The sequence below is a fragment of the Malaclemys terrapin genome, chromosome 16, assembly GCF_027887155.1.
Source record: "Malaclemys terrapin pileata isolate rMalTer1 chromosome 16, rMalTer1.hap1, whole genome shotgun sequence".
In the NCBI taxonomy this organism is placed as follows: Eukaryota; Metazoa; Chordata; order Testudines; family Emydidae; genus Malaclemys; species Malaclemys terrapin.
Genome location: NC_071520.1, coordinates 8,569,284 through 8,580,178, shown reverse-complemented (window position 1 = coordinate 8,580,178; position 10,895 = coordinate 8,569,284).

The window sequence follows — 10,895 nt, the reverse complement described above, 5'->3', positions numbered from 1 at the left end:
AATAAAGACAGTGCACGTAACAGAGAATTAAATGCTGGTCACCGCCAGCAACAATAGACCATTCATGAGATTTTCATAGTCCTAGATTGCCTGTCTAAAAAACCCAAATGCATTTTTACTTAATGACACCTCCACCCCCAAATTCTGTCTCCATGTCTCACTCCTCCCCCTTCTCTCCCGAAGCGTTTAGTGAAATCTCATTTCTGTGCTGGGTGGTGTTATTTTAACTGGCAGCAGTGGCCAGCTGGAGCACTCGAAGGAAACAGGGCGTTCTCCAAGTCGATTCTGCATCTGTGAGTTGTGATTTCGCTGTGCTGGAGCACTGAGGGAACAGCTTGTGCTCATGTCTAAAGTAACAGGTGGCACTGCACAACTGGGTAACTTCATGGACACAAGAAAGCAGCAGTTTGTACAGACCTCCGTTCATGCTGTTCCCTAACCTGATACAGGCAGTTGAGTGCATTATAAGGCAGATCCTTACCTGCCTGCTACCCCCTCCCCTACTAATCATTGAGCTCAAAACTTTCCCACCTTGGATTGGTAAAATCCAGGAGATGATGGATTCAAGCTCGTGCTCAGTTGCTGGGACACACCCTTAAAAGAACAAAGTAGTGATCAGCACGGACCTGGGCCCAGATGAATAGAGCAAAGACGAAGAGTGCAGCTTAGTAAACAGAGGGCTTTGGGGTTTTTGGGGGTTGGTGTATTGCTGGATTTTTGTCGTCTTGAAAATGTGCAAGCCCTGGCCTTCATGGTTATTTTTGCATAACAGCTGTGTTTCCATTGAGCAGCTGGGGGAGCTGTCTGACTCAGCAAAACTGCAGCATTAACTGTCAAAAAGAGCACTCAGGCAAGACTAGAAATCCTGTGGGCAAAACAATGGATCCTTTTCACCATGACTGAGAAGAGACAAAGTGATTCATGTTGTCATAGGTGCTCAGATACAACAGTGATGGGCATGGTAACGGAGTTAAGATTCATTTACCCCAGGGCATATTCTCAGAGGAAAAATCCATGGTTCTTTGTTTCATAACTATTGTGTGCATGGCTGTTAAAAGTATCCAGCAATGTATAAAGGAAACTTGATAGGTGGCCTGATCCCTCAAAGTCCCGGAAGCCCCTTTCAATGGGAGCTGGGGGTGCCCAGCATTTCACTGGATTAGTCTCTCAGTTCAAATGGAGCAATTTTTATATTTCAATCTTATGACAATATGCAATGTCTCCAATGTATCATGAGCCACTCTTTCCAGACAGGGTCAGTGTATCCTCTGTATTGACTCGGGCTGATGTGTATGTGAGTGAGACTGATTTTTAGGACAATTGTATGGAATTTTGTTAGTGATGGAGAAGCAATGTGACCTAGAAGACAGAGCACTGGACTGGGAATCAGGAGACCAGTGCTATTCCTAACCCTGCCATTGACCTTGGGCAAGTCCATTTATCTCTCTATGCCTCTGTTTCCCCTCTTGCTCTTTGGTAGAGGAACTGCCTCTTACTAGGTGGCTGTAGTATAATGGAACCCTGGCCTCCGCTGTGACCTTTAGGCACTACTGAAATACAAACAAGTAATAACAACAATGGAGATTTGTCCATTTTGTACACCACAATGGGACCCACCTATAAAGAGAGCAAGATCACATTTATAATTAAGAGGAATTAAATGTCCAACATGGTTTCCGTCTGTTGCAATGAGCAAACTGCAATTCCAGTTACAATGAAGGTATATATGTGTGTGTGTGTGGTGGCAACAGGGAAAGAATTATTTCACAATAAGTGAGTTACAATGGCTTTGTTTTTAACAAGGTAGAAATGTCATCATTGGACTTTTTAGAAGGGAAACAACTTCTTGGATTGGTGAGTAGCCTTCTGGCAGCATGTCACTGTAGAAAGTGGGAGAGGCTAATGGTCTCTCCAAAATTTGGAGGAGATGGAGATGGCCCTCACCCTACAGTGTATGCTTCGGAATAAGCACACTCTGTTCTTAGTTGTCCCTGTTAGGAGCCTGCAGACATCCTCTAACCTATATGATTGATGTGTCCCTAGCTACTCTGCCAGCAATGTCTGTTTATATGCACTTCCTGTTCCAGACGGAGCAGACTAGATTATAGGTCTGATATATAATAACCAGCCTATATGCTATAATACCAATGTTGAGACTTAATGCATGTCTGTCTCACCTCACCCCCCCGGATCACAGGCTGGTACCTAAGCAGTATACTGGTAGTTATTCCAGGTGCATTTGGGCCCATCTATGCTGTTCAAATTTTTTATTAATTGGGCTTGACCCTTAGTCAAACTGCAGCTCTGGGTGAAGAAGAATCTGGTGCCACGTCTTCCCTAAAAGCAAGACATGGAAGATAAATATTAAATTCTAGCTCCAATCACACTATATCATTTTCAGGATCTTGGGTGGCCACCCAGGTCAGCAACCAAATATGTTGGGTATTCTCTCAGCTGATACCTTAGAGTTTACGTTGGATACCAGGGAGTTTATATTGCAACCCCATTCAAAAAATTCCCAGGTCACTTCCTGTATTCACATGTTCATTTTGTGTGCTCAAATCACCAGGTGATTAAAGAGTACCCTGTTGATTATGAACCTTGCAACCTTTGCGGATGTTGCATCATGTCATGAAGAGGCCAGTGTTGGTGATTTTGCAGTACTCCTTCAGGAAGTTCCAGTGTAGCTGTTTGTTCCACAGATCCAGCGGCGGCTCCAGGCACCAGTGCTCCAAGCGCGTGCCTGAGGTGGCAAGCCACGGGGGGGCGCCTCGTCGGCTCTGGTGAGGGTGGCAGCCAGGCAGCCTTTGGCGGCATGCCTGTGGGAGGTCCGCCAGTCCCGCGGATTCGGCAGCAATTCGGCGGTGGGTACGCCGAAGCCACGGGACCGGCGGACCTCCCGCAGGCATGCTGCCGAAAGCCACCTGCCTACTGTGCTTGGGGCGGCAAAAAAACTAGAGCCGCCCCTGCACAGATCAGACATAAAAATATTATCCCTAATTCCAGGCCATGTCTGTTTATAAAATTAGGATCTGACAGCAATAATCCTGAACACTTATTTAATTAATTACTAACATTTGTTGATACATCTTTGCAACAACTCTCTGTACTTGAAGGAGAAAAAGAGGTTGAGGTGTTCAAGTGACTTGTTCACTTCTCCCAGCTCCAGGGTGAAGTTTCCCCTGTGTGGACAGCAATGAATCCTTCCCCACTTGTTTGCTCCATTACCTTTCCCCCCGCCCCCTCAGAACAAGGGTTAACTGTAGAACTTTATTGAGGTCAAAAGAAGCATTTTGCTGTATAGAAGGAAGGACTCCAATTTGCCCACGTATTCCTGCTTCATTCATTAAAATTCTTTGTGAAACTAGTTGTCCATGTGACCTTAATGTTACATATATTGGAGTGCTATCTAAAACTGGCTTAAAAATTGTAGGCTATGAACCTTGTTTATTGCAATTTGAATCAACTCAGTTGAATTCATACCAGTCTGGCCTACCATTGTGCAGCAAGGGTTGCTAACTTTCTAATTAAGGCGTGGGTAAACTTTTTGGCCCGAGGGCCACATCTGGGTATAGAAACTGTATGGCGGGCCGTAAATGCTCACAAAATTGGGGTTGGGGTGCAGGAGGGGGTGAGGGCTCCGGCTGGGGGTGCAGAAATGAGGAGTTCAGGTGTGGGAGGGGGCTCCGGTCTGAGGCAGGGGGTGTGTGGTGGTGGGGAGGGCTCCGGCTGGGGGTGAGGGCTCTGGGATGGTGCTGGGGATGAGGGGTTTGGGGTGTAGGAAGGTGCTCCGGGTTGAGACTGAGGGATTGGGTGGGAGAGGGATGGGGGCGGGGGTTGGGGCACAGCAGCGGGGCTCAGGGGTGCCGGCTCTGTGCAGCGCTTACCTCAACCAGCTCCCGAAAGCAGTGGCATGTCCCCCTCCGGCTCCTACGCGGAGGCATGGCCAGGTGGCTGTGCTGCGTGCTGCCCCATCCACAGGTGCTGCCCCTGCAGCTCCCATTGGCCGTGGTTCCTGACCAATGGGAGCTGAGGGGGCAGCACTTGGGGCGGGGACAGTGTGCAGAGCGGAGGCCCCTGGCTGCCCCTACACATAGGAGCCGGAGGGGGGACATGCCGCTGTTTCCAGGAGCCGCACGGAGCGGCCCCCGACCCTGGTCCCAGGCTGGAGTGCAGGAGCGGGGCAAGCCCCAGACCCCACTTCTGAGCGGGAGCTCAAGGGCTGGATTAAAATGGCTGGCGGGCCAGATCCAGCCTGCGGGCTGTTGTTTGCCCACCCCTGTTCTAATCGCACAAAACTGAACACCCTAGCCCCACCCCTTCCCGGATGGACGGACGCCTGTGATGTGGGGATTTTAACATAATATATCAATAGATAACTGATATGAGCAGCTTGTGGCTTGCTGAACTCTCCTACCGGTAAGAGATTCCACCTGCAGAAAGCTGTGCTCTAAATATATGAATAATCTGACTAAAAAACTCTCTCTCTTCTTGACTCATCCCATTGTGCCTAGAAATAGTAGCACACATGGGATGGAAAAACCCTGTATGCCTTTCTGGGCAATATGCTTTAGCCAGACACTATTTATTGAGCTCAGTACAGAGGTAAGGGGGTGAAATTTTCTGGCCAATGATATACAGGAGGTCAGACTAGATCAGGGTTCTCAAACAGTGGGTCAAGATCCCAAAGTGGGTCATGACCCCATTTTAATGGGGTCACCAGGGTTGGCTTAGCGTTGCTGGGGCTTGGAGCCAAAGCCTGAGCCCCACTGCCCGTGGCCGAAGCCAAAGGGTTTCAGCCCTGGGTGGCAGGGCTTGCTTACAGGCCCCCTGCCTGGGGTTGAAGCTCTTGGGCTTTGGCTTTACCCCCACCCCTGCCTGGGGTCGTGGGGCTCGGGTGTTGGTGCCCCCTTCTGGGGTTGTGTAGTAACTTTTGTTGTCAGAAGGGGGTCGCGGTGCAATGAAGTTTGAGAACCCCTGGACTAGATGATCTAATGTTGCTTTTTGGCCTTAAACTCTGTGAATCTATGAAACCCCCAACAGGTGGCTACTGAAGTGGTAAAAAGGAATGTCTCAAGTCCCACTGCCAGAGAGAACATAGACCACTTTCTCTCTGTCTTCACTGCGAACAGGCTTAACGTTGCCTTCTGAACCACACACTCTTATTGTTTACATATTAAAGCAGGAGGAAACCTGGTTCAAAGTTTGACACGGTGGGCTTGTCTACGTGGAGTGGCATCGCACACCAGAGGGGTGTTAACTGTAAAGCATTCTAAAGTGCTGCCCTCTAACTACCCCATGTAGACCCTGCTGATGCTCTCTCAAAGGTACCTAATCTGCATTAACATAGTACTGTTTCAAACAAAACTACATCAGAACACACTGGGAACCCTTTAGAGTGATTCACAGGGTCTGTTAGAGCACAGCTCTTTAGAGTTCTCAGCAATCTACACGCCTCTGGCGGGCACTGCCATACTGTGTAGACCAGTGGTTCCCAACAAGGAGTGTGCGTACCCCTGGGGATATGCAGATTGCTTCCAGGGGGTACATCAACTCCTCTAGATATTTGCCTAGTTTTACAACAGGCTACATAAAAAGTACTAGCGAAGTCAGTACAAACTAAAATATCATATAGACAATGACTTGTTTATACTGCTTTATATACTATACACTGAAATGTAAGTACAATATTTATATTCCAATTGATTTATTTTATAATTATATGGTATAAATGAGAGAGTCAGCAACTTTTCAGTAATAGTGTGCTTGTGACACTTTTTTGTATTTTTGTGTCTGATTTTTGTAAGCAAGTGGTTTTTAAGTGAGGTGAAACTAGGCAGTATGCAAGACAAATCAGATGCCTGAAAGGGGTACTGTAATCTGGAAAGAGTGAGAGCCACTGGTGTAGACAAGCCCTGAGTTCCTATGCTCTGTATCACAAATGAAGTGGCTTTCTGGCAGGATAATACTAATAGTTATATGCCCCTTTCATACACCAATCTCAGAGCCTTACATTCACTAGTTCAGCCTTACAAAACAGCAGTGTTGTAGGCGGTGTTCTTGTAGCCATGTTGGTCTCAGGATATTAGATAGACAAGGTGAGTGAAGTAATATCTTTTATTGGACCAAGTTCTGTTGTCCAAGCTTGTTTCTCTCAACAGAAGTTGGTCCAATAAAAGATATTACCTCGCCCACCTTGTCTCTCTGAAACAGCAGTGTAGTATTTAATAAGCAAGCCAGCATCCCATTTTAAAGAGGGTGGAAATGAAAATGGGGTGATTAAGGTGACTTTTCCAAGGCCACACTGCAACTCAGTGGCAAAGTCAGGGATGGACTACAGGAATCGCCTTATTCTCACCCGACAGCTCTTACCACTCGTTGGAGACATCTCTTAAGAACCAGCTGTGATGTAGTATTGTGTTAGGTGTCAAATCCCTAGGTGCTGCATTTGAAACTTTTCATGAAACAGAAGTTTTTTTTTAAAAAATCGATTCAGAAACATCAGAATGACTTATGTCTTTTTGATAATGTAATACAAAATATTAAATATATATAAATATTAAATACAGCATAGAAATATAATATTTAAATACAATTTTATAATATAAACATAAAGCTGAAAGAAAAGGAAATCGTCAAAATGAAATACTCCATTTCAATTTTGAATTTTTAAAATTTCTCTGAAAATTTTGACAAAATTCAACACTTCCCATATGAAACATTTTTATTTTAATGGAACAGCATTTTCCAATGGAAAACTGTTGCATCTAACATTTTACAACAGCCTCTACAGCAGAATGATTCTTAAAATCATAGTGTAACAGCTAGGCCTGCCTCCCTGTTCTTCTGGGTGTAATAGGGTCTCAAGCGCGCTAATGTCAGAACTGCCATTGTATCCACAGGCCTATTGAGACACAAAACAAAACCAACCAGATTCAGCCTGGCAGAGGCTAATGGAGGGAAGCATCTGACTCTTGCTACTGACAAGTGAATGAACTGCCAGCTTAAGTCAACAAGATGGTCTTATGTGATAGTTCATGTGTCCTGCTCCCCCCCCAATGAAAGGAGGACCTTAGAAACTCAACCTTAGGGCTGGAACAGTAAGCCCCACTTCTCTGCCATTGTCCCGTTGGGGGAGGGGATCTCCCCTTCCATGCCATCTTTTTTTGGGGGGGGGGGTGAGAGAATAATTGCTCTTTTTTGGTTTGGAGGGCTGAACTAAATACCTCAATCCCCATATTCATTTTGGTTCAAACTAAACTGTTTTTCATTTTTTTCTCTCTCTGAAATGAAGAAAACCGAAAAAAAAAAAATTGTTTGAGTTTGACTGAAACAATATTTTTCAGCTTTTTGTTTCATTTTGGGTTCTTTTCAGGGGTTTTCACTCTGTTTGTTAAAAATGAGCTAAATTTCTAAACAAAATACTGTTTTGAAATGATGCCAACACTTTTTTTTATTTTGAAGTGTTCAAAACAAAATGTTTTAAAATGGTTGACACTAACCGTTTTGACTTTTTTCAGAATTTTTTTCCTTTTTCCCCCCAGCTGAAACTATTTCCCATATTCAACCCAAATTTGCAAATCATTTTGGTGCCCTGAAATATACATTTTCCGGCAAATGTATTAAATTAAATCTTGCCCAGCTGTAATAATGAAGCTTCCTGTGCACAAGCCCCTTTTCAAACCTGCTCTACAAACACAACTCATAGACTTAAAATCCACTTCCCCACACCCCCTTTGTGGAGTTCTGACTCTGCTCCTCAGACTCGGCTGCTCTGCCCACACCCTGACTCCTCTCTCCCCACAGAGCCACTCTCAACTTCCCTACACCAGAGTGGGAGGAGGAGCTGCCTGCCTCAGGGAGTCAACAGAACTCAGTTAACCCTTCCCCAGCTGGTGCTGATCCTGCTATGTGGCATTTCAACCAAACACTCGCCAGCCTATTACACTCTCCTGCAATTCTCTTTTTCTCTAGTTACTAAACCACAATCTTTCCTGGGATTTGTTTAACAGGGTAAACTGCATTGTTCCCCTGCCCGAGCCCTGGGCAACCTAATACAAGAGTTTACAGGCCCATTCCTTAAAAGAAATAAGATGAGGAGAGCACAGAGACCCAGCCCAGTGGAAACAAAGGCTGGCGCTTGCTGGTACAGCTGCGTGCTTGCTGTGAAATCTACCTTGCTTGCCTGCTTTGAGCACAGTGGCATCAGCAACATCCTCCTCCTCTGAAAGCTTTGGCCTGCATAACACAATAAATAATGCCTCCGAGCAATGTGACCTATCGCAGGCAGTAAATGATGACACTGTCAGCCGTACACAACTGTTGAAACAAACACAGACTGTAATCATCATGCTGTACCCATAGAAAGATATTTGGCAAATGAGATTCCATTTTCACATTGGTTTGTGCCACGCATGTAAATTTCCAGTGGGAGGGCCAGCATTAGAGATGTGTAATTGATTGTCTGAATTATAATAAACAAGCTGTGACAGGTGATCATCCATCATATTCCTGCTGAATGTTCCAGTACCAGAGCGAGAGCAGAAATGTGAAGGAGGGGAATGGGGAGTCAGAATTCATACAAGAGATAGAGGAGAGGCAGTGGGCAAGGTGGGGGGGGGAATGTGGAGGAAGGGAGACAGGAGCGTGAACATGAGAACGCATGCATCAGGGAGAAAGAGACTAATTAATTCATTTGATTAGATGAGGTGTTCTTTTGGATAATTTATTGGATCAAAAAATCCTTTCTAGTGGTGGGGGAGAGAGAGACCTGGGGGATTTGGTAGGGACAGCAAATGGAAGGTGGAGCTAGGGATTCCAAGAATTGAGTGTGGAAAAGGACAAGTGGAAAGTAAAGAAGGAAAGGCCCTTCCAGCTGTGACTGGGACAGATCCAGTTAGAACTAAACTGACTCTGTGTGTGTGTGTGTGAGAGAGAGAGAGAGAGAAATAGCTCATTCAGACACCCCAGCCCATAATTGCAATGCTCAGAGGCAACCTTATTCAAGAACATATTTACAAATAAATGTATATGCTTTATCTTATGTTTTTAAAAAAAGCTCTAGAAGACTGACGTTTACAACAATGTTACTGCAAAATTTCAGACCATTCTTGTAGCATTTTTAATAATGGTTCCATTCTAATGACATACCTACGGGAAGGAGACCATGGTTCAGGAGCAGTTCAGCACTTTTATTTTCCCAGGCTAGCAGAGGCTATTTGCATTTTGGAGAGGGTGGAGGTGACAGGTGAAGTTATTGGTCTCTAGAAGATAGTGTAAGGACAATGCTGCATGTTGAACTTTTAAAAAATGGGGAAATTTTGCCTCAGAATGGAGGGGATGGGGTGTTTTGCTGAATTCTACATCAGTATCCTAGGCAATAAATAGATTGTGGGTTTAGTTTCACCTCTTAAATGGAGCAAGTCAGCAGGGGTTGGAGGGTTAATATATTTACTAGAGCTGTGGGAACAATTTGCAACAATTAATCTATCCAATCGCTTTGCCTTTTTCTTTGCTCATAAAGTGTCAGTGATCAGATTGCTATTTCCACACACTTGTTTGTTAATTCAAAAGTATTTGATTAAAACTTCTGTGAATTTTTTTCTCTGATTCGATTGCAGGCAGTTTTCTGCAGTTATTTGATATTCAGAATTTGAGCTGTGCAGTTAAGTTGTGTTGAGCCACGTTATTGTTTGTGTTCGCTGATTGGACAAGTGCTCAAGAATTTATGGTACAGAATTTTGCACATGAAAATTTAAAAGTCCTTTTCCATAAACATGTGGGCCACCAGTAGGGTGACCAGATGTCCTGATTTTATAGGGACAGTCCCAATTTTTGGTTCTTTTTCTTATATAGGCTCCTATTTACCCCACACACACACACACACACACGTCCCGATTTTTCACACTTGCAGTCTGGTCACCCTAGCCACCAGAGCTCAATTGCATGCATATTCACAGGAAACAAACAGAAAATGGATATGAACACAGCTGATGCCAATTCATTTAAAATATGAGCAGAGCAGATTTTAAAAATTGTGAAAAAATGTCATTGAAATCTCAAAAATTTAAACCAACTTTAATGTGAGCAGATATTCAGGCTCTCCCTGGCCCTTTTTTTAAACACTGTTAATAAAGCTTTAGCACTTAGTCTCTTTCTAGGAAACAGGGTTAATTTGTTTCTGCATGTTGGCTGAGATTTGGGGTGCTTCTAACTGGGTCTCCTCTTGCAAGGTAACATTTCATTTTGATCAGTCTTGCCTTTGCAAGCGATCAAAGAATCAATGGCCACATGTCCTTTGAATTCTTTAAAAGGAGTTTGTTTGTTTGATTTTGAGCGTCCAAGGTTCAGCACGAGCAAAAATGATGGCAGCAGAGGCACAATGTAAAGTATTAATCTGCAGTTAGGAACAAATCCTGCTGTCTCCGAAAGGGACCTTTTGCACAGAACAAATACGTTTCCATTATGTACTGGGAAGAATAGGATTTGGGAGGCTGTGGTTGTATGTAAGCCCCTTGCCTATTTGAAGGTATCCGGGGTTTGAGGAAGGGTAAGGGGTCTTGTGGGCAGGCTAGGGCAGGTGGATCTGCCACTACACAGATTCATTGGGCATTTTACCACACTTGCGTTGAAGATGGTGTGTAGGCTGCTCCAGACCAGAGGCCCAAGTAGCAGTTACAGAGAAGCGCTGCTGTTGCTCCCGTGGCCTGGCAGAATGAGGATTTACATTGACCTGGCAGTGCAGCACACAACTCTGTTGCTAAAATTGTACACCAGGGCTAGGGTTTTTGCCTCACTGGAGGGCTAGAAATGTGGGGCAAGGGGGAATGGAAAAGCTTTGCTGCAAAACTGGATGAGTTCTGGGCAGAGGTCTCTCTCACTGCCCCCTAGACAGG